We start from the raw sequence: 24,783 nt of genomic DNA, 5'->3' as shown, positions 1-24,783 counted from the left end.
TCACAAGGTTCACTCCAGTGATCAATATTCTTCTGATGAGGATGACCATGCTAAGTTGTTCAAAATTGCCAACATTCAACAAAACTCTCTTGAGAAAACTAAGAAAACCCTCAGGAAGTCTGAAGGGTTGTTGGTTGAGGAGATGGAAAATATTCAGCCGCTGACCGAAGAGTATGCTACTCTCAAGTCACGAATGGATGAACTCACAACTTGTCACGATTTTCTCTCAACAGACCACAAGAGATTGACCTATGATTTCCTGAAAAGGAAACAAGAAATCGAGGCACTAAGAGAGGCTCATGAAGACTTGTTAAGAGAAAATTCTCTTCCCACCCAACAACTCAAGGAGAAACCTGAAGTGTTTGAGCCACCATGTTTAAAATGTCTTGAATGAAACAATGTTGAATCTATTGCGGAATCATCTGTGAGTGCTAACCCCTCAATCGAGGAAAATAGTTATGTTTCTGATGAAAATGCTAGGTTGAAGGGTCTTCTTCAGACAAGAATGTTCAAAGCTCTCAAAGGGCATCAAACCCTTTGTGATGTTTTGAAGAAATCTATTCTTCACAAAAATCACCGAAAGGAAGGGATTGGTTTCAAAAGGAAACTAAATGACAATGGCACTTACTAGGAACGACGTCAATATCCACAGACTGTGTGGGTTCCTGCAAAGAGCAAAACGCTCAACCATGCATTTCTTTCAGGATATAACTCTCCCGTTCCTGAATATCCTGATGATGTTTACCTGGACAACTATAAGTTCTTCAAAGATCAACATGGTGAAACAATTGCTCGCTATGTTGGACCGAACAATGGAAATGACCCCCCAAAAAACCATTTGGGTGCCTAAGAAAATGGTTGATGCCCTACCTATTTCTGCTCGTCTAACCATGCAGGAGCAAAGAATTCGACAGAATGAATATATGCATACATGATACAATCACTATGCTCATTCATCTGGAAGGAATTTCAATGCTTATTCCTTCAATTACTCTCGCTCCTCATCAAGAGACAACTATGCTTATCGAAAGAAATCATATCCTTCTCGTTAATTTGTTTCGAAGCCACCTGCAAAGATGTGGGTGGTTAATAAAGCCTAATTCTTCTGCGGGACTATATCTCCTAGTGTACTAAATGGATTATGGACAGTGGATGCACTAGTCATATGACCGGAGACAAGTTGTTGTTTGTCGACCCCAACTTAACTGCTTCTCCTCTGAAGTATATAACTTTTGCCGACAATAACAAAGGGAAGGTAATTGGCTTAGGTAAAATTACTATTTCCAAGGACAAATCGGTTGATGATGTGCTACTTGTTCAATCCCTTGGATTCAGTCTTATGTCAGTTGGCAAGTTGTGTGATTTAGGTATGCTAGTATTATTCTCTATATCCAAATGCATTGTCTTCATGGCCTCTGACCATTCCTTCGTCTTTAAGGGAATTAGAAAGGGTGATCTTTATATTGTCGATTCCATTAAGGGTCCCTCACTCCAAATTTGTTTGCTTGCAAAAGCAACCGGAGGATGGTCGTGGCACTGTAGATTTGGTCATGCAGGTATGAGAAACTTGCAGAATCTGGTGAAGAAAAAGCATCTTCGTGGCACTCCTGATGTGAAATTCGATAAGAATCGTCTATGTGCTGCTTGTGAAGCTAGTAAATTGGCTAAGAAACGTCATTCATCCAAGATAGTCATGACCACAACAAGACCACTAGAAATTCTTCATATGGATTTATTCGGTCCTCAAAATTATGCAAGCTCTGGTGGCAGTCATTATGGTCTAGTTATTTTTGATGATTTCTCTCGATACACTTGGGTATTCTTCCTCCAAGACAAGACTTTTACTCAAGATATCTTCAAAAGTTTCACTAAGAAGGCCCAGAATGAATATGATGTGCGAATTAAGCATGTCAGAAGTGATAATGGAACTGAGTTTATAAATACTCACATTGCTGAATTTATCGATGATCATGGTATCACTCATGAGTTCTCTGTTGCTTCCACTCCTCAACAAAATGGAGTTGTTGAATAGAAGAACAGAACTCTCATTGAAATGGCAAGAACAATGCTTAGTGAGTATAAAACTCCCATTCGCTTATGGGTTGATGCCATTAACACTGCTTGTCATTTTATCAATCGTGTTTATCTTCACAAGTTCCTTAAGAAAACTTCATATGAGCTTATCACTGGCAAGAAACCAAATGTTTCTTATCTTCGTGTTTTGGGGGCACCCAACTATATTCTTGATATGAATCATTCTTCCAAGTTTGTACCTAAGGCACATGAAGGTTTTCTTCTTGGTTATGGCTCAAACTTGCATACATATCGAGTCTATAACTCTCACCACAAAGTTATGGAAATGGTAAATGTGCAGTGTGATGAATCTAACGGCTCTTAGAAGGAGCACTTGCCAAATATGATAGATGAACCGCTGATATCGGACGCAATTCGGCAAATGGCCATTGGGAGTGTCAAGCCTGTTGAAGGAAATGCACCTGAGTCATCTGATGATGATACTCCCATGACTCGAAGCAGAACACATCAAGCCTCTGCCGAAGCAAACTCTTCCGAATGGAAATGGCAATGAGAATACAAATGTCGATCAAAATGGCAATTCTGAAGGGAATGATGATCCAAATGCAGATGCTGGTGATAATGACCATCACAAAGAAAATGCTCATCCATGAGTGGCAAATCAAGTTGATCCCTCTCTAATTCTCGATGAACTTGAGAATCTAGGTTATAGACCCACAACTCGTTCGCGTACTCGTTTGGCTAACTATTGTGGCATTTTCTCCTTTGTTTCATTGGCAGAAGCTACCAAATATGAAGAAGCCATGAATGATCCAGATTGGATGAATGCCATGCAAGAGGAGTTGGTGCAATTTGAATTAAATGATGTATGGGAATTGGTTGACAAACTGAATCCCAAGAAGCACAATATCATCGGCACAAAATGAATCTTCCGCAACAAGCAAGATGAAAAATGATATTGTGGTAAGAAACAAAGCACGACTTGTTTCTCAAGGGTACACACAGGTAGAAGGCATTGATTTTGGTGAAACATATGCTCCTGTTGCACGCCTTGAGATAATTCGCATTCTACTTGCTTATGCAAATTATAATGATATCCTGCTATATCAAACGGATGTGCAAAGTGCTTTCCTCAATGGTGAAATTGATGAGAAAGTTTATGTTAGACAGCCACCTGGCTTTGAATACCCTGAGTTTCCTAACAAAGTTTTCAGGTTGAAGAAAGCTTTATATGGGCTAAAGCAAGCCCCCAGAGCTTGGTATGACACCCTGGAGAAGTTTTTGCTCAACAAGGGGTTCAAACCAGGATCCTTTCAATTTGGTTCCTAAATAGCCTTTTTCTGAAATATTTGTGTCTACAAATAAATATTTTTGTAAATTTGCTTTTTGTTGTAGACGGGTGAGTATTATTTTTACATTGAAAGAACCGATAAATATATTTTATGGGCTTTGATAATGGACCTTAATTGTGTAAAAAGTCATTTGGATGGGTTTACAACGAATGATGATGCTTTATACTATGAAAAACATGCCAACTCGGTGGTTGGTGTGATTTGCCAATCTTTAATACATACTCCCTCCGTTCCTAAATATTTATCTTTTTAGAGATTTCAAATGGACTACCACATATAGATGTATATAGACATATTTTAGAGTGTAGATTCACTCATTTTTCTCTTTATGTAGTCACTTATTGAAATCTCTAGAAAGACAAATATTTAGGAACGGAGGGAGTAGATATAAAATCCTATTATGTAGTTTTATTAAAGATGAATGCAAAAGGTTGTCCTAACCGTAACTATTACTTGAATAGTAGTGGGAAGTTAATGAATTCAATTTAAAATGGTGAGTTGGTTTGCTCTTTATAATGACCTGATTGGTGGTATATATACTTCTTGCAAGTCCCTTGTCGGTTAATGTGAGACAAAGCAAGATAGATCCATGGCTGTGGTGGCAAGAGGTAATTGATTTGACATGATTACATTATTTGCCATTTTGTTGTCGATTCTTATTTCTAAACTTTGTGTATACGTTGGCTGCAAATTCGCATATAACTTGGAGATTGTCCGTATCCATCTGAAGGTAATTTTGGATGAAATTATTAAGATTGATGGAAGAAGAGCAGAGTACAGTTGTTGGTTACATGAAGGTCGTTACCAGTGCATCATACATACTGTTATTAGCACAAAAGAAGAAAACATGTCTGGTAGACTTGTGCAGATCATTGGGCTAATGGCAAACACTAAAGTGGATCCTAAGGACGACAACCACAGGTTTTCTTATTCAGGCAAACATTAATCTTTTGATCTGCGAAGGCATGAAGATGCTTGTTATCTTCCTTTATTTATTTTTGAATCTTATGTCTTCAAGTGGCATTCTGTTCCGGGGCACCCATGTTCAGTTTCTTCTGGGAAGCAGACTTCTTACCATCTATTGATGTCCTGCAGTTGGCACATAAAGTGTGAGTTCAAGTCATTTTGCAGATATTACAGGAATCAGTAATGTGATGAATTGGCAGCTAGGAACAAACCTCTTGGTAGAATTTCTCTTTCCCTTGGTTCCACTATCGTTAGAGTTTCTGGGGATTGTCTAATCAGGGGCATTTGTACCTCAGGAGTCTAACAGTTACAGGAGAATATTGTAAGGTACTACAACATGGAAAGCTGAGGATGATACTATATAGGATAAAATTTAGATACCATGGTTACAGTGAAGATATGTGTGCAGTGGCAGCTGGGGAGTGGACTGAGATTTCATCAGTTTGAATGAGGTTGGATTTTTCGCCAGTTTCCGGTTTACTCTATTTTGCAAGTAGACATATGAGGCAAATACCAATGGAATACTGACCAGCTTGTTGTTTTCAGTGCAACTCATGCAGAATGTTCTTCTGTAATATCCCAAAAGTCTTCCTAGACCTCTTTCCGATGAAAAATCATTTTTGCGATAGTGACATGACATGTATGAAAATCTAAATACTTGCATTACAAGGGAATATTTACCTCGCGGGTTGGTATTGATGATAGGTTAGGTGTACTTCATTCCGTATGATTTTCTTTGAACTGGAAGAAAGTTGGTTGAACTCAAAGACATTTGTTTTTTGGTGCACCGTGGTCATGTTGTTGACCTGGAAGGGTAGCTCCCCGTGATGAAGGCTTTTCTCATTAATGTGGCACCTGTGTTGGATATCATTAGTCATGTAATAGTAGTATTTGTTATAAAATGCACGCTCATCCTCTACACTGCAATGCAAAATGATTGTAATGAAAAGATACATGAGTTGATGCCTCATCAAATGCAGTGCACCATTCTATTTCTTCATCTAATAACCCCCGAGATGCACAATCTCTTTAGATGTACTGTATGTGATATTGTTGAAGGTACGCAAATCCGCAAAGCTACATGACAATCAAAAGCATCCTAAGACATCAAGAACAGACCTAGGCAATAGGAATGGTGAAGAGACAACAAAGATGGCAGGAAAGAAGGGATGCTACAAGGCATAATATAGAAGGAAGAATGGGAGACTGGTGTAACACACGAAGACTGCAAATTAATCACCATCATCGCCCCTGAGGTTGACTACCATCATCACCATTATGTCAGGAGGCGGACAGTGGACCTTTAAGGTGGCAGTTTCAGCTTCGGTTATGGGAGGGGCAAGGGGCGTCAGGTAGAGCTGCAAGGCATGGAGGACGATGTAGTACGACGACAGCCGACGGTGGAAGCCGATGGGGCCGTCGGATGTCGTAGCCGCAATAGACGGACGCTGCAAGACAGGAAATTAATCAGCAAGAAAGGGGCTAAAGAAGAAGTTTAGGAGGGGTGGACCGTACCATTGCAGGGTGATACGTCTCCAACGTATCTATAATTTTTGATTGTTCCATGCTATTATATTGTGTGTTTTGGATGTTTAAGGGCTTTATTAAACACTTTTATATTATTTTTGGGACTAACCTATTGACCCAGAGCCCAGTCCCAGTTCCTGTTTTTTCCCTTGTTTCAGTGTTTTGAAGAAAAGGAATATCAAACAGAGTCAAAACGGAATGAAACCTTCTGGAGAAGTTATTTTTGGAAGGAAAGCAACCCGAGAGACTTGGAGTCCGCGTCAAGGAAGCTTCGAGGAAGCCACGAGGTAGGGGGGCGCGCCCACCCCCTGGGCGCGCCCTCCACCGTTGTGGTCCCCTCATGGCTCCCCTGACGTACTTCTTCCTCCTATATATCTCCATATACCCTAAAACGATCGGGGAACAAAATAGATCGGGAGTTCCGCCGCCAGAAGCCTCCGTAGCCACCGTAAACCAATCTAGACCCATTCCGGCACCCTGCTGGAGGGGGAATCCCTCTCTGGTGGCCATCTTCATCATCCCGGTGCTCTCTATGATGAGGAGGGAGTAGTTCTCCCTCGGGGCTAAGGGTATTTACCAGTAGTTATGTGTTTGATTTCTCTCTCTCGTGTTCTTGAGGTGGTACGATCTTGATGTATCGCGAGCTTTGCTATTATAGTTGGATCTTATGATGTTTTCTCCCCCCCCCCTCTACTCTCTTGTAATGGATTGAGTTTTCCGTTTGAAGTTATCTTATCGGATTGAGTCTTTAATGATTTGAGAACACTTGATGTATGTCTTGCCATGCGTATCTGTGGTGACAATGGGATATCACGTGATTCACTTGATGTATGTTTTGGTGACCAACTTGCGGGTTCCGCCCATGAACTTATGCATAGGGGTTGGCACACGTTTTCGTCTTGATTCTCCGGTAGAAACTTTGGGGCACTCTTTGAAGTACTTTGTGTTGGTTGAATAGATGAATCTGAGATTGTGTGATGCATATCGTATAATCATACCCACGGATACTTGAGGTGACATTGGAGTATCTAGGTGACATTAGGGTTTTGGTTGATTTGTGTCTTAAGGTGTTATTCTAGTACGAACTCTAGGGCTGTTTGTGACACTTATAGGAATAGCCCAACGTATTGATTGGAAAGAATAACTTTGAGATGGTTTCGTACCCTACCATAATCTCTTCGTTTGTTCTTCGCTATTAGTGACTTTGGAGTGACTCTTTGTTGCATGTTGAGGGATAGTTTTATGATCCAATTATGTTATTATTGTTGAGAGAACTTGCACTAGTGAAAGTATGAACCCTAGGCCTTGTTTCAACGCATTGCAATACCGTTTACGCTCACTTTTATCATTAGTTACCTTGCTGTTTTTATATTTTCATATTACAAAAACCTTTATCTACCATCCATATACCACTTGTATCACCATCTCTTCGCTGAACTAGTGCACCTATACAATTTACCATTGTATTGGGTGTGTCGGGGACACAAGAGACTCTTTGTTATTTGGTTGCAGGGTTGCTTGAGAGAGACCATCTTCATCCTACACCTCCTACGGATTGATAAACCTTAGGTCATCCACTTGAGGGAAATTTGCTACTGTCCTACAAACCTCTGCACTTGGAGGCCCAACAACGTCTACAAGAAGAAGGTTGTGTAGTAGACATCATAGGGGCAGTCACGCACGCCCACGGCGGATCGCCGGCGCATCGAGGAGTGAGGAACACCACTGCATCGAGAGGAGGAAGGAGGGGCAGCAGGGAGGAACAGAGGAGCTGTCATTCGGGGTGGGATACAGCTGAAAAACCTGGGCTACTTGGGCTGTTAGTGTACAAGAGGGAATAACTAGACCTTCACGGCCCAATTACTGACAGTAACAGGAGGTTGCTCCATGGAGCAGTGGCCTACGAGACGGTATGCGACGCGCCCGAGCGACCAGGAATGCCTGACTTCGATCTGTATCGCACGTTCAGGGATCCGATGGCTGTGATAGTCAAATCGCTGTGGAGGCTCATAGCTATCTGTGTTATACTGTTTTTTAATTATAGACTATTGCTTTGAATCATTTGGATTTTTATTCATACCCTAAAAGAAATATGACATGATAGACATGTTAGGTAGCATTCCACATCAAAAATTTTGTTTTTATCATTTACATACTCGAGGACGGGTAGGAATTAAGCTTGGGGATGCTTGATACGTCTCCAAGGCATCTGTAATTTTGTATTGTTCCATGCTATTATAGTATCAATCTTGGATGTTTTACATGCATGTATATGCTATTTTATATCATTTTTTGGGACTAACCTATTAACCTAGTGCCCAGCGTCAGTTGTTGTTTTTTATTGTTTTTGGTTTATCAGAAAATATATATCAAATGGAATCCAAACACGATGAAAATGTATGGTGTTTTTTTATGGACCAGAAGGGACCCATGAAGGCTCGGGAGAAGACCAGAAGAGTCACGAGGGAGCGACAAGCTCACTAGGCGCGCTTCAGGGGGCGCTCCTAAGCTCGTGGGCCCCTCGTGGCACCTCTTGACCTAATTACACATCTATAAATTCCCAGATATTCCCAATATACTAGAAAGCCATCTGAAACGCTCTTTCCTCCACTGCAAGCTTCTGTTCTTCCGCGATCCCATCTGGAGGCCTTTTACAGTACTCTACCGGAGGAGGAATCGATCACGGAGGGCTTCTACATCATCCTTGTTGCCTTCCGGTGATGCGTGAGTAGCTGAGCACAGACCTACTTGTCCATAGCTAGGCCACTTCTGTCTCTTTGTTCTTCAATACAACATTCCCCTCGATGTTCTTGGAGTTCTATTCGATGTAATCTTCTTTTTCAGTGTATTTGTTGGATCTGATGAATTGTGGGTTTATGATCAAATTATTTATGAATATTAGTGGAGTGTTCTCTGAACTTTATTATGCATGATTGTTATAGCTTTGTATTTCTCTCTGATCTATCCGTTTGGTTTTGCCAAGTAGATTGATTTATCTTCAGTGGGAGAGGTGCTTTGTGATGGGTTCAACCTTGTGGTACTCTATCCCGGTGACAGAAAGGGGCAAGACACGTATTTGTATTGTTTCCATTAAGGGTAAAACGATGGGGTTTATTCACATTGATTGGGTTTACTTTGTCTACATCATGTCATCTTGCTTAAGGTTTTACTCTGTTTATACTTAATACCGTAGATGCATGCTGGATAGCGGACGATGGGTGGAGTAATAGTAGTAGATGCAGGCATGAGTCGGTCTACTTGTCTCAGACGTAATGCATATATACATGATGATTGCCTTGAATATCGTCATAACTATGTGCTTTTCCATCGATTGTCCAGCAGTAATTTGTTCACCCACCTTATGCTATGTGTTCGAGAGAGAAACCTCTAGTGAAACTATGGCCCCGGGTCTACTTTTATCATATATAAAAACACAAAAATACCTTGTTGTAATTTTTATTTTATTTTATTATATATTTGCAATTCATCTGTCTACCACTACAAGATTTAATCCTTGCAAGTAACCGTCGAGGGGATTGACAACCTCCTTGTTCGCGTTGGGTGCAAGTATTTGCTTTTGTGTGTGTATGTGTTGTTCACGACGCTTTGTGTGATTCTCCTACTGGATTGATTACCTTGGTTCTTAACTGAGGGAAATACTTATCTCTAATGTACTGCATTATCCTCTCCTCTTCGAGGAAATCCCAACGCACCTCACAAGTAGTAGGCTACAGCGTGTCCACGTCTTCTTCGCACTATTCAAGAATTCGTCTGATTAATCAGTTAATGGGTCAGTTAATCACTACTCATAGCATGACCGACTCGAATAACACCTATTCACCGTGTACCTTGTGAGGCCAATTAAATGGCCTGTCAGACCGATTAATTGGTTGTTGGGTCGATTAATTACTGCTGGCACATTAACTGGTCGGCAAACAAAGCCCTATTATTTGTCCTATTGATAGGACATCAATACCATTGTTACACCCACAGCCCCTGCTGCTATACATACTGGACCAATTACTAGAGCTCGCGCACGCCAATTGAATTAGTAGGTACTTTCGTTTCTTGGCAACGATTCCAATGTTCATGAGAATATGATGCTGCCTAAATTGGATACAATTGTTTTGCTTACAAATGAAGGGCCTAGCTTGGACAAGAAAGATGTACCTTGGAGCAAGTTCAAGCATGGAGATGATGGCATGCGCAAGGGGATCAAGAACGGAGTTACAAGTGATGATTTCAGGACTTTGAAGCCACCATAAGGAGTGCATGAAGCCTTGGACGAAATATACAAGATGCCACTTCATAAATTTCATCCAGAGGCTATTTTAGGTGCTGCGTCACCTTATTATTTGGCCAGGCCCATGTATTTTCAATATACTTAAGTATAGGCTGTTTTTAGAGTCCGTATGTGTGGGGAAACAAGAGTTAGGGTTGGTTTCGGACCCCTCCTCCAAGGACCACGAAATTCCCTCCTCTTCCTCCATATATACAGCCCTTAGGGCGTCGTTTAGACTTTGGGTTTTGTTTAGATTAAAAGTTTGCCATAGCTGCAACTTCGCGTACTTCGTTTGTGTTCAATGACCAGACCAAGGTGTCACAGAACCCCACCTTGATCAATAAAGCTTTCATCTTATATTCACAATATCCAGATTGCAATCTCAGTTTCTTGCTTGTTCTTCGTTTGCTCGCAGGAAACAGACCCTCGTGGTCAGGTTGATCGTGCTTCGGCGTGGTCAATAACCCTCGGAAGTTGGTTTAGCGATTGCTAAGGCGCGACGTCTCGCACGTTCGTAGTCGGATCGTCAAGGTCGACTCCCACAGAAAACGATAGCCACCATCTCATCGAAACATTGGGACACCCTCACCTCTATCAAGTGGTATCAGATTTTCAGGTTGCTCGGTGAGATTTGACAGTTTTTCATAGTTTAGATCGAGTCTGTTCTTCATACCTACAGTCCACGAAAAAAGCCAAAAAAAATTAGGGTTAGTTCATCATATCCGAACCAATCTGCGCCTTTGCATAGTCTTTTTAGAGTTTTGCTTTGTTGAATTTGCGGTTGCATCGTCATGTCGAGTTGCTGGTCTTTGCGTCCAGTCCCTTAGAGTTTCGAGTTCTGTTCACAGGTTGTCATGCCGCCGCCGCACCATCGTCATCATCATTGGCATATACCACCACCCCACCATATACATCGCTGCTGCCATATACAACCACCAATCCGAGTCCACGTATACCATCGCCATATACAACCACAAATCCGAGTCCGCATATACCATCGCCATATACCACCACCAGTCCGAGTTCCACCAGATTCATCGCCGCTAATAGTCCGAGTTCCACCAGATTTATCTCCGCTACCAGTCCGAGTCCAGTATTTGTTGCTTTGTTTTCGAGTTCCAGATCACGCAATACTTCGAGTCATGATAGAGTAGGACTCCTGAGATTCCGTGCTACCCGCAGAAGAAAAATAGTTCCAAACTCAAAAAAAAGTGCAAAAAAGTGAAAAAAGGAAAAAAAATCAGAGAGTGCTCCTCCCTTGTTTACGTGCCGCGCCGTGATTTTGTTCGTGTTCTAGGCTCGCGTCTCTAGTACGGTCTAGCCTAGGACCAGCACAGTACCATCGTTGAGCGTTATATTCAACTTTGCATCTCTGAATTGATTATTGCTGACCTTTTTGCTACCATATTATAAGCCTTCCTAGCTCCACATACATGTACGTCGTGCGTTTGACTCTCCCTGGTAATCACTCTATCCAAGCATTGAGAGTTTTGACTACGACAGTTGTTGATCACGGCCTGATGCTGGGTAAGAACTGGTGAGAATTTGAGATTTGCTTGACGGATTTGTGACATCTACCACCACCTCTTGTTAGTAGTCTGTAGGATCATATTCTTGTGTGTTTCCATTGCTGCTAACCATGGTAGGATCACAAGCCGATGAGACTGACTGGGAGAACATGACGAATAAGGAGTTGCATGATAAATTTCAGCAAATGATGAGTGGACAGGTGCAAGATGTGCTAAACAGATTTGAAGAGGCCATGCAGAAGATAGATGGCATGGAGAAGACGTTCGAAACAAAGCTCGATAACAAGTTTAATGAATTGCTCGCGCGTCTTCCACCACCACCACCGGCTGCCCCTAACGCACCTCTACAACAACAACAACAACAACAACAACAACAACAACAACAACAACGTCGCTTTCCAAATCAAGTGGGACGAGCACAACGCGTTCCCATTGACCCTGGGCAAAATTCTGGTGCCGCTGTTGATGCTTCTTCCACTCCTGCTGCTACTGCAGAGGAGGAGGACCATTATGAGGATGAGGTTGACCAAAATCAGATCTATGTGCAACCACCAGCACCACCACCACCAGGTCGTCCTCATGCATATCATCGCAACGGTAGGGCTGCACCACCACCTGAGGTACATGGCCATCTTCCTAAACTAAAATTGAATATTTCACCATTTGAGGGTAGATATGTTCCTGATATATATCTTACTTGGGAGTTAGAAACAGAACAACGATTTACATGTTTACAATATCCTGAGGAGAGACGTGTTCCTGCTGCTGTTTGTGCTTTCACTAGCTTTGCTTGTGTTTGGTGGTCTGAACATTGTAGATTATATCCTATTCCAGCTACTTGGGCTGCTTTGAAAACTGCTATGCGTACTCGTTGGGTTCCACCATATTATCAATGTGAATTACTTCAAAAATTGCAGCATTTAAGACAAGGAAAAAATTCCGTAGAAGAATATTGACAGGAATTACAAACTGGCATGATTAGATGTGGTATTGTTGAGGAGAACGAAGCTAGGCTTGCACGTTTTATGGGTGGATTAAATAAAGAGATTCAGACCATTCTAGAGTATAAGGAGTATACTAATATCACTCACTTATTCCATCTTGCTTGTAAAGCTGAACGTGAAGTGCAGGATCGACAGGCATTGGTGCGAACTAACTTTTCTGCAGGTCGAGCTTCATCATGGACACCATGTGCATCCTCTACTTCCACTCCACCAGCACCTCCATCAAGTGCCACCTCCAGCCGTGATACAAGAAAGCAGCCACAACCACCACTATCTGCCAAGAGCACACCTGTCGGACCTGCGCAGAGCTCTTCTTCTTCCATGGCATCAACAGGGCACACAAGTGATATTATTTGTCATCGTTGTAAGTGAAGAGGACATTTTGCGAGAGAATGTCAATCTCAGCGTGTGATGATTGCTACTAAGGATGGTGGGTATGAGTCTGCTAGTGACTATGATGAGGAGACTTTGGCTCTTATTACACATGAAGAACACAGTGGAGAGGATTCTGATCATGAGACGCAATACATGGCTGCTGAAGATGCTGACAGGTATGAATGTTTAGTTGCTCAACGTGTGTTGAGTGTGCAGGTTACAGAAGCTGAGCAAAATCAGAGGCATAATTTGTTCCATACAAAGGGAGTGGTGAAGGAACGTTCTGTTCGCGTCATCATAGATGGAGGGAGCTGCAATAACTTGGCTAGCATGGACATGGTGGAGAAGCTATCTCTCACCACAAGACCACATCCACATCCTTACTACATCCAATGGTTCAACAACAGCGGCAAGGTTAAGGTAACACGTACAGTTCGTGTGCATTTTAGTATCTCTACATATGTTGATTATGTTGATTGTGATGTGGTACCTATGCAAGCATGTTCCTTATTACTTGGTAGACCATGGCAATTTGATAAAAATTCTATACACCATGGTAGAAACAATCAGTATTCTCTTGTTCATAAGGATAAAATAATACTTTGCTTCCTATGACTCCTAATTCCATTTTGAAAGATGATATTAATAGAGCTAATAAAGCAAAACAGGAGAAAAATAAAAGTGAAAATCATATTGTGGCAAAAGAATTTGAGCAACAAATGCAGCCTAATAATAAACCATCTAGTGTTGCTTCTGAAATTAAATTGAAAAGTGCATGTTTACTTGCCACCAAATCTGATATTGATGATTTAGATTTTAGCAAATCTGTTTGCTATGCTTTTGTGTGCAAAGAGGCATTATTTTCATTCGAGGATGTGCCTTCCTCTTTGCCTCCTACTGTCACTAACATTTTGCAGGAGTTCGCTGACGTCTTTCCACAAGATGTGCCACCGGGATTACCACCTATTCGAGGGATTGAGCATCAAATTGACTTAATTCCCGGTGCATCGCTACCCAACCGTGCACCATACCGTACCAATCTAGAGGAGATGAAGGAGATTATGCGTCAAGTATAGGAGCTACTCGACAAAGGTTACATACGCGAATCTCTTAGTCCTTGTGATGTTCCTATTATACTAGTGCCTAAAAAGGATGGTATGTCGCGTATGTGTGTTGATTGAAGAGGCATTAATAATATTACTATTCATTATCGTCATCCTATTCCTAGGCTAGATGATATGCTTGATGAATTGAGTGGCTCTACAATATTCTCCAAAGTTGATTTGTGTAGTGGATACCATCAAATTCGTATGAAATTGGGAGATGAATGGAAAACAGCATTTAAAACTAAGTTTGGATTATATGAGTGGTTAGTCATGCCTTTTGGGTTAACTAATGCACCTAGTAATTTCATGAGGCTAATGAACGAAGTTTTACATGCTTTCATTGGACGATTTGTGGTAGTTTACTTTGATGAAATATTGATTTATAGCAAATCTTTGGAGGAACATTTGGAACATTTACGTGTTGTTTTTATTGCTCTACGTGCTGCATGTTTGTTTGGTAACCTTGGAAAGTGCACCTTTTGCACCGATCGAGTATCTTTTCTTGGCTATCTTCTTACTCCACAGGGAATTAAAGTTGATAAAGCAAAGATTGAAGCTATTGAGAGTTGGCCGCAGCCCAAAACGGTCACACGAGTGACGAGTTTCCTTGGCCTCGCTGGTTTCTATAGGCGTTTTGTGAGAGATTTCAGCACCATTTTTGCACCTCTCAACGAGCTTACAAAGAAGGATGTGCCTTTTGTTTGGGGTACCACACAGGAAGAAGCCTTCACAGTATTGAAAGATAAGTTGACACATGCTCCTTTACTCCAACTTCCTGATTTTAATAAGACTTTTGAGCTTGAATGTGATGCTAGTGGAATTGGATTAGGAGGTGTGTTATTACAAGATGGCAAACATGTTGCATACTTTTCTGAAAAATTGAGTGGGCCTAGTCTGAACTATTCTACTTATGATAAAGAATTATATGCTCTTGTTCGGACCTTAGAAACATGGCAACATTATTTATGGCCCAAGGAATTTGTTATACATTCTGATCATGAATCTTTGAAACACATTGTAAGTCAAGCAAAACTGAACCATAGACATGCTAAATGGGTTGAATTCATTGAGACTTTCCCTTATGTCATTAAACACAAGAAGGGTAAAGAAAATGTTATTGCTGATGCATTGTCTCATCGTTATACTATGCTTTCACAACTTGACTTTAAAATATTTGGTTTGGAGACCATCAAAGATCAATATGTGCATGATGCTGGATTTAAATATGTATTGCAGAATTGTAAGGAAGGGAGAACTTGGAACAATTTCGTTATTAACGATGGATTTGTGTTTCGTGCTAACAAGCTATGCATTCCAGCTAGCTCCGTTCGTCTTTTGTTGTTGCAGGAGGTGCATGGAGGAGGATTAATGGGACACTTTGGCGTCAAGAAGATGGAGGATATACTTGCTACACATTTATTTTGGCCAAAGATGAGACGGGATGTTGAGCGTTTTATTGCTCGCTGCACTACATGTCAAAAAGCTAAGTCACGACTCAATCCTCATGGTTTATATATGCCTTTGCCTGTACCTAGTGTTCCTTGGGAGGATATATCATGGACTTTGTTTTAGGTTTACCTCGAACAAAGAAGGGGAGGGATAGCATATTTGTTGTCGTGGATAGGTTCTCGAAAATGGCACACTTTATTCCATGTCATAAAAGCGATGATGGTGTTAATGTTGCTGGTTTGTTCTTTCGTAAAATTATTCGCTTGCATGGTGTACCAAATACTATTGTTTCAGATCGTGATACTAAATTTCTTAGCCATTTTTGGAGATGTTTATGGGCTAAGTTGGGGACTAAACTGCTTTTTAGTACTACTTGTCACCCCCAAACTGATGGACAAACTGAAGTAGTCAATAGAACATTGTCTACTATGCTTAGGGTTGTTTTGAAGAATAACAAGAAAATGTGGGAAGAATGCTTGCCTCATATTGAATTTCCTTATAATCGTTCATTGCATTCTACTACTAAGATGTGCCCTTTTGTAATTGTGTATGGTTTCCTACCTCGTGCACCTATTGATTTGTTGCCTCTTCCATCTTCGGAGAAGGTTAATTTTGATGCTGAAGAACGTGCTGAATTGGTTTTAAAAATGCATGAGTTAACTAAGGAAAACATTGAGTGTATGAATGCTAAATATAAACTTGCTGGAGATAAGGGTAGAAAACATGTTGCGTTTGCACCTGGAGATCTTGTTTGGTTACATTTGCATAAGGATAGATTTCCTTATTTGCGCAAATCAAAGCTAATGCCACGTGCTGATGGTCCTTTTAAGGTGTTAGAGAAAATTGTAGGATTGAAAGTATGTTTAGAGGGGGTGATTAGACTACTTGACTAAATAAAAATCTAGCCTTTTCCCAATTTTAGTTCTTGGCAGATTTTAGCTATCTTAGCACAAGTCAAGCAATCTCCACACAATTCAAGCAAGCATGCAAAAGAGTATATGAGCAGCGGAAAGTAAAGCATGCAACTTGCAAGAATGTAAAGGGGAGAGTTTGGAGGATTCAAACGCAATTGGAGACACGGATGTTTTTGTTGTGGTTCCGATAGGTGGTGCTATCGTACATCCACGTTGATGGAGACTTCAACCCACGGAGGGTAACGGTTGCGCGAGTCCACGAAGGGCTCCACCCACGGAGGGTCCATGAAGAAGCAACCTTGTCTATTCCATCACGGCTGTCGCCCATGAAGGACTTGCCTCACTAGCGGTAGATCTTCACGAAGTAGGCGATCTCCTTGCCCTTACAAACTCCTTGGTTCAATTCCACAATCTTGTCGGAGGCTCCCAAGTGACACCTAGCCAATCTAGGAGACACCACTCTCCAAGAAGTAACAAATGGTGTGTTGATGATGAACTCCTTGCTCTTGTGCTTCAAATGATAGTCTCCCCAACACTCAACTCTATCTCACAAGATTTGGATTTGGTGTAACTAAGATTTGAGTGGAAAGCAACTTGGGGAAGGCTAGAGATCAAGATTCATATGGTTGGAATGGAATATCTTGACCTCAACACAAGTGTAGCTGGTTCTCTCTCAAAAAATGTGTATTGGAAGTGTAGGTATGTTCTGATGGCTCTCTCCACGAATGAAGAGTGGGTGGAAGGGTATATATAGCCTCCACACAAAATCTAACCGTTACACACAATTTGCCAAACTCGGTGGGACCGAACGGTTAAACTCGGTCGGACCGATTTAGCAAACCTAGTGACCGTTAGGATTTTCGGTGGGACTGAGATGCAACTCGGGGACCGATATGGTTAGGGCTAGGGCATAACGTAATCTTGGTGAGACCGATTACACAAACTCGGTGGGACCGATTTTGGTAATAAGCTAACCAGAGAGTTGGTCAGGTAAACTCGGTGGGACCGATTCGCTCATCTCGGTGAGACCGAAGTGTTACAAAAGGGAAACAGAGAGTTTACATTGCAATTTCGGTGGGACCGATCGCTCATCTCGGTAGGACCGAAACGTTATGAAGGGAAATAGAGAGATTACAATCCCATCTCGGTGAGACCGAGATCCCTATCGGTGAGACCGATTTGCCTAGGGTTTGTGGCAGTGGCTATGACATTTGAAACTCGGTGGCGCCGGATAGAAAGAATCAGTGGGGCCGAGTTTGACTTTTGGTTTAGGTCATATGTGGATGTGGGAAGGTAGTTGAGGGTTTTGGAGCATATCACTAAGCATTTTGAGCAAGCAAGCCATTAAGCAACACCTCATCCCTCCTTGATAGTATTGGCTTTTCCTATAGACTCAATGTGATCTTGGATCACTAAAATATAAAATGTAGAGTCTTGATCTTGAAGCTTGAGCCAAATTTTTGTCCTTAGAATTTTGAGGGATCCACTTTCCTCATCCATGCCATGCCATTCATTGAGCTTTTCCTGAAATGTTAATCTTGGAATAATGTTAGCTCAATGAGCTATATGTTGTTAGGAATTACCAAAACCACCCAGGGATAGTTGCACTTTCAATCTCCCCCTTTTTGGTAATTGATGAAAACATATAGATCAAAGCTTCGACAAATGATAATAAGAGTGAAAGATATTGTCACTTTGAGAAGTATGTGAAAAGCAAGAGCTCCCCCTAAATTTGTGCATATCTTAAGATTTGCTTTGGACTGCAAATGCACATGAGTTAGGATCATGGGTTACTCTTCCATGTCACATACATCTTGGTGGAGCGCTCAAAATGATAAGAATTAAATACATGCACTCATCACCAAGCAAAGTGAATGATCATATAAGGATAAGTAAGATAATATCATCTAACAAGCATAAGTGTAGCTTATGATCAACCACATGATCATCAATGTCTCACAGATAATAGCATAGTATCTCAAGCAATCAAAAGACAAACAAAGTTCAACCACCAAAGCAAGAGAGAAAAAAAGCAAACTCTCTCTCTCTCGAAGCCTATGATCTATACATTTTTCACCCCCTTTGGCAACAAGTTACCCAAAATTTCATAGAAAATGCATAGCACTAAAACGTCTCTCAGGCTTGGTCTTCAGGTGGTGCTGTCCGGAGAACTCCAAGAACGAAGGCTTTAGTCGAACTAGATGGAGCTGCTGGGGTAGGTGCTGGAGCTGGTGGCACTCAAGCTGTAGCTGGTGCAGATGAAGTGGCTCTAGTGTCTGGAACGGGCACTGTAGTTGATCTCTGAGCTCGAGGCACTCTGGCAAATGCATCAGTGGTTGTCTTTCCCTTCCTCTCCTGCATATCATCTTGAAGTTGCTCCACAACAGACTGAATCTCAATTACCTTCACATCCAAGCCATAGAATTTTTGCTCCATGATTCTTTCCAAGCTCTCATGGCTTTGAGTCAGGGTGGCCAGTCCCTTCTCAATCCTCAGAGTGGATGCAATCAGGTAGCCAAGCTAATCTTGCTTGCTTTTCAAAAAGTACTCAGATGCCTCCTCTTGAGTTGGCATCTTGGCAGCCTTATCTTTCTTTGCTTTCTCCTTCTTCTCTTGAGCTCGTACTGATGATGGTTCATTCTCATTCATCACAACTTGATTGTCCTCAAAGTCAGGATAGATAGGCAAGTGTTCCTTATCCAACAAGTATGCGCTTGTGCCCATCTTTGAGTTTATCAACTCCTGGATTTGTGGGGCATATCCACAACTTCTTTTCTGGTTAGCTGCAGTCCTCTTGATAGTCTCAACTATAAGGCTCATGACCTTGAACTGCTGTGGCACATCAAATTATGTAGCAAGTTAATTGCATGGCCTCTGATCATTCTGTGATCACCAGACTTGGGCAAGAGAGTGTGCCTAAGGATCCAATTGATTGTAGGCGGCCCTGACAGCAGACCCTGTGAATAGATATAGATGATATAGAGTGGACGAGCATCACAGAATGCAGAGGTTTTTGCAAAAGAATGAGTCAAAAACTTAATTTTAGTTTTCCACAGAAAGCATTTCGGATCAACCGATTTGTAAACTCGGTGATACCGAAGCAGCTGTTGGAACCTAAAATAGTGAACTCCGTCAGACCGAGTCACAGTTCGGTGGCACCGAGACTGCTAAAAGTCCGGAACTTGGTCACACCGATTTGCAATTCTCGGTCAGACCGAAAATTACATGTGCAATGGCCTGAGCCGAATCGGTGGTACCGAGTTCCACAACTCGGATGGTCCGAGATGGTTTCGGCGGAAACCTAACCCTAAATTTTCAATTCAACTCTAATCTATGGAGTGTTTTGAATGGATAAGATCGTTTCAATCGTGGTAAGAATCATAATGAACACAATGTGCTAGGAATCAGACGGGGATAGCACTATGATCGAGTCCATACCCTAGTTCGGCGATGAACTCGCCACGGCGGCAACGGCGGGGAAGAATTCCGTTGACGGCGGCGAAGACCAGCGACAGGCGGCGACTGGCGATGAGGAGGACGATCCGGAGACCCAGGAGGCAGAGCGAGCTATGCGCGGGCGAAGGGGTTTCGGAGAAATTTCCAAAAAAATTCCCGTGAGTATATATAGCCTGACCCTGTCGGTGTGACCGAGTGGAACAACTCGGTGGCACCGAGATTCATAACTGCAAGTAGTTACTGAAACTCAGTGTGACCGAAAGGTTCAAATCGGTTGCACCAAGATTGAAAACCTAGATCGACTTAGTGATCTCGGTATGACCGAAATGGAGGAATCGGTCAGACCAAAATGCACAAAGAAGTTTTGGAAGTTTAAGTCTATGACGAATCGGGGACTCTGAGTGCTCCTCACACAGAGTGGTTCGAATCTAACTTGATCAAATTTTTTGATGTAGCATGAATAGAGTTTGAGACGAGAAAAGCATAGATAGCTAGAGAGGGTTCTTAGGCATTCTTGTCCATCCAGTTGGCAAAAGAAAAGAAAAACAATCAATCAAAACAACAAGTGGATGTCCTCGAATGAGTGAAATATGCAATCAACATGCTCACACAATAAAATGGCAATTGAAATATGTGGCAAAGCATGCACAACCAATTCTAGCATCTATCAAACAATTTGCGATGACTAGGTCATCTATATATGAGTATATTGACTTAGGAGTCAAATGAGAACATTTGATCATAGGCCATACTCATCGTTTAAGCACAAGTGGGGTTACCACTTTTACATGAAGCATTTGTTGTGTTCACACCATTAGAGTTGCTTTAGCTCAATTCTTAGAGTAAAGCTCCCCCTAGATGTGAGATCCCCCCTAAGAGGGATGAACTAACCTTGGGTTTTGTCGATGATGACTTCATGTAGATGTTGAAGATGTGGATGCTCAATGTTGATGTAGATCATTTGGAGCTATCCATTGGAGTGAGTTGCACTTTCAATACCTACATGGGTTAGTCCCACAAGGAACAAACAAGGATATCCATAGACATAAAGTGATGCACACACAAGATGATGTCTATGAAAGCTTTTAGGTTACCTTGTCCCTTGTCTTACCAACAAGAGGGTTTGTGACTCCTTGAACTAGTGCAAGATGTGGAAGTTGATTGCACTTGTTCTTGCCAAGATGATAAGAGTGAAATATGTTGGCGGAGTCACCCTCAAGAACTCTCTAGTTCTTCTTAGAGATCCTCACCATCTTGATGGGAATCCTCGGTGTTGTAGTTATACTTGATGAAGTGGAACTTGAAGTAGTCTTGGGAACCCACTTGACCAAGGCCTTAGGAGCTTCTTCAAATGCATCAATTTCCTCTTGAAGCTTGTCCTTGCCTTTTTGCTTGTGGTCTTGTGGTGGAAGATCATCTTGAGCTTGTGTCCCTTTGAGAGAAGTAGGATCATACTTCTCTTGTTGAGGAACAAACTTCGGCTTGGGGTATTGATCTTCTTCCCACTCAACTCCATTGGCATTGAACTTTCGTTCAAAACCAACACCTTGATTCTTCCGGTGCCTTCCTTGCTTGCGTACAATTTCCTCGAATTGCTTACTTCCGGCAAGGCTCTTGTAAACACCTTTCTCTATAATTCCCTTCAATAAGCTATTTTCTTGCTCAAGTGTAACTTGGCTAAGAGAATCATTAGTGGAATCAACAGAACTACTAGAAGCAACAATATTGGATTTAGCATGATTATTGTTACTACTAGAGGAAGAATCTTTCTTGTTCTTGTTACTAGACTTGACTTGAGGCATGTAAGTGGATAAGAGTAAACGCTTGGCAATGTAAGAAGAACTTTTCTTACGAAGATCATCATTGATTGCTTTTAAGAACTCATGCTCTTGCTCAAGGTTGAGCTTTTCAAAGCGTAATTTCTCATGAGCCCTTAAAAGTTCTCGATGATCTCCTAAGATAGTTTCATGAGCTAACTTAAGAGTGTTTAGTTCTTTAGTTAGAGACTCAATCTTCTCCTTATCATTGTCATTCGTTTTATCTTGATTAGCATGATTAATTGACGTTTCATCATAGTATTCATCACTAGAGTTGTCAACAAGTAAATCATCATCACCTAGCAAGTCATCTTCGTCACTATTAAAATCAACATACTCGGGGTGTGATACCTTTGGGCCTTTAGCCATGAAGCATGTTCCAACTTCTTCATTTGGTGAGTCAAATATGTCGTAGGAGTTGGTTGTCACAAGTGCTAGACCGGCAACACCTTCATCTTGAGTATATTCGGAGTCGGAGTGATAGCTTCTCTCGGAGTGGTTGTCAGAGTCGGAGTCGGATACCCATTCACCAACATGAGCTTGATGTCTTCGTTTTGTGCAGCTCCTTGATGACTTGTCCTTTCTTTCCGAATCCTTGCTTCTCCGTGAGGGTCTTCGTTCATAACGATCATCTCTACTCCTTCTTTCTCTAGATGGTGATTCTTCTCTTCTACTTCTTCTCTTGGGAGAGTCTTCTCTTCTCTTGTAGGGGGCCGTACACTCATTGGAATAGTGTCTGGGCCTTCCACAATTGTAGCAATTTCGCTCTCGACTAGAAGATCTTTTGTCATTGTAGGACCTTGACTTGGAGCTTCTCTCTTTGCTTCTACTCTTGTAGAACTTGTTGAAGTTCTTCACCATTAAGCTCAATTCTTCATTGAAGGTTTGTTCTCACTCGATGATGTGGGGGCTTCACATGAGGCTTTGTAAGCACCACTTGATTTGTTGTGAAGTTCCTCTTTATCCTTGAGTGACATCTCATGAGCAACAATTCTTCCGATGACTTCCGTTGGCTTGAGATCTTTGTAATTGGGCATCATTTGGATCAATGTGCACACGGTATCATGTTTTCCATCCAAGGCTCTTAGGATCTTTTTAATGATGAATCTATCGGTCATCTCTTCACTCCCTAAGCCGGCAATCTCATTTGTGATAAGAGCAAGCCTAGAGTTCATTTCAGTGACACCTTCACCATCCTTCATTTTGAACTTGTCAAGTTGACCTTGAAGCACATCCAATTTGGATTCCTTGACGGAGTCAGTACCTTCGTGCATATCAATCAAAGTATCCCAAATTTCCTTTGCATTCTCAAGACGGCTGATTTTGTTGAATTCTTTGGGGCACAATCCGTTGAAGAGGATATCACAAGCTTGAGCGTTGTATTGCAGCATCTTCAACTCTTCCGCGGTAGCTTCACGGTTCGGTTCTTTCCCATCAAAGAATTCACCTTGCAAGCCAATGCACACAATAGCCCAAACGGCGGGGTTATGTCCAAGAATATGCATTTTCATCTTATGCTTCCAACTAGCAAAATTAGTGCCATCAAAGTAAGGACCTCTACGGTGATAATTTCCCTCGCTAGACGCCATACTCTCCTAGGTTGTGAAACCAAGGCTATGACCACCAAAAGCTATGGAAATCAAAGCAAATGGAGACCAAAGCTCTCATACCACTTGTAGGATCGAAAGTATGTCTAGAGGGGGGTGATTAGACTACTTGACCAAATAAAAATCTAGCCTTTTCCCAATTTTAGTTCTTGGCAGATTTTAGCTATCTTAGCACAAGTCAAGAAATCTCCACAAAATTCAAGCAAGCATGCAAAAGAGTATATGAGCAGCGGAAAGTAAAGCATGATACTTGCAAGAATGTAAAGGGAAGGGTTTGGAGGATTCAAACGCAATTGGAGACACAGATGTTTTTGTCGTGGTTCCGATAGGTGGTGCTATCGTACATCCACGTTGATGGAGACTTCAACCCACGGAGGGTAACGGTTGCGCGAGTCCATGGAGGGCTCCACCCACGAAGGGTCCACGAAGAAGCAACCTTGTCTATTCCATCACGGTCGTTGCCCACGAAGGACTTGCCTCACTAGCGGTAGATCATCACGAAGTAGGCGATCTCCTTGCCCTTACAAACCCCTTGGTTCAACTCCACAATCTTGTCGGAGGCTCCCAAGTGACACCTAGCCAATCTAGGAGACACCACTCTCCAAGAAGTAACAAATGGTGTGTTGATGATGAACTCCTTGCCCTTGTGCTTCAAATGATAGTCTCCCCAACACTCAACTCTCTCTCACAGGATTTGGATTTGGTGGAAAGAAGATTTGAGTGGAAAGCAACTTGGGGAAGGCCAGAGATCAAGATTCATATGGTTGGAATGGAATATCTTGACCTCAACACAAGTGTAGGTGGTTCTCTCTCAGAAAATGTGTATTGGAAGTGTAGGTATGTTCTGATGGCTCTCTCCACGAATGAAGAGTGGGTGGAGGGGTATATATAGCCTCCACACAAAATCTAACCGTTACACACAATTTGCCAAACTTGGTGGGACCGAATGGTTAAACTCGGTCGGACCGATTCAGCAAACCTAGTGACCGTTAGGATTTTCGGTGGGACTGAGATGCAACTCGGTAGGACCGATATGGTTAGGGTTAGGGCATAACGTAATCTCGATGTGACCGATTACACAAACTCGGTGGGACCGCTTTGGTAATAAGCTAACCAGAGAGTTGGTCAGGTAAACTCGGTGGGACCGATTCGCTCATCTCGGTGAGACCGAAGTGTTACAAAAGGGAAACAAAGAGTTTACATTGCAATCTGGGTGGGACCGATCGCTCATCTCGGTAGGACCGAAACGTTACGAAGGGAAACAGAGAGATTACAATCCCATCTCGGTGAGACCGAGATCCCTATCGGTGAGACCGATTTGCCTAGGGTTTGTGGCAGTGGCTATGACATTTGAAACTCGGTGGC

Source organism: Triticum aestivum, chromosome 6A (assembly GCF_018294505.1).
Source record: "Triticum aestivum cultivar Chinese Spring chromosome 6A, IWGSC CS RefSeq v2.1, whole genome shotgun sequence".
NCBI lineage: Eukaryota > Viridiplantae > Streptophyta > Magnoliopsida > Poales > Poaceae > Triticum > Triticum aestivum.
The sequence above is the reverse complement of the archived record's forward strand: the minus strand, read 5'-3'. Positions refer to the sequence as shown.